At 33.0% G+C, this 610-nt stretch overlaps 1 long non-coding RNA gene across 1 annotated transcript in view; it reads left to right on the top strand.

The window, feature by feature from the left end:
* LOC131060367 (uncharacterized) overlaps nucleotides 1-610 on the top strand; it is an 820-nt gene continuing 210 nt past the window's right edge. Inside the window, exons 1-4 of the long non-coding RNA XR_009110335.2 lie at nucleotides 1-65; nucleotides 174-245; nucleotides 352-441; nucleotides 582-610. The exon at nucleotides 582-610 is cut by the window's right edge and continues 210 nt beyond it. This is a non-coding gene — a long non-coding RNA (uncharacterized LOC131060367). The remainder of the gene's footprint in view (nucleotides 66-173; nucleotides 246-351; nucleotides 442-581) is intronic.

Genomic DNA, 610 nt, shown 5'->3' with positions numbered 1-610 from the left:
CAAGCAGCACAAGTGTGGGGTTGTGTGATTTAGGATCTGGTAGTGTAGTTGGAGACAAGAGAAAGGTAATTGAATGCAAATATGATTGAATGAATAGTTTAAATAACTTATAGTGATTATACACATCTAGACATAGATTGATAGTTTGATATACTTGTTGTGTATATGTACAGAGATTTCTTGGCTTCACATCCTTGTTGACTACACCCAGTATACCTGAAGATGAAGAAGAAGAGATGCCTCGAGTACATCTGTGTTTATTTTATTTTGTGTTTAGTAGATATAATTTTTTATTATCAGTGACAGTTATATTCTAACTTGTATCAATGTCATGTTTGTGAACATATGTAGGTTGTGTATGAAAATATTGAAAACATACCTCCTCTACCGAAGACATACATCAAGAGTCCTGCAAAGCTGAAGAGAAAACGTGGAGATGAGGTAAACAAGAATAATTCAATTATAGTTCATTTTTATTTTAACTTTTCGAATGTGAATTATATAATATAATGGGTAAGTGCACAAAGATGGTGGTAAAAAAGGGGGGTATAAGTGGACACTTTTTCTTTTTCTGAAATCAGGTGAACCTGAACTTGGAGGCAAAATTTGA

Source organism: Cryptomeria japonica, chromosome 8 (genome assembly GCF_030272615.1).
Source record: "Cryptomeria japonica chromosome 8, Sugi_1.0, whole genome shotgun sequence".
Lineage (NCBI taxonomy): Eukaryota > Viridiplantae > Streptophyta > Pinopsida > Cupressales > Cupressaceae > Cryptomeria > Cryptomeria japonica.
This window is presented reverse-complemented; position numbering and strand designations above follow the sequence as displayed.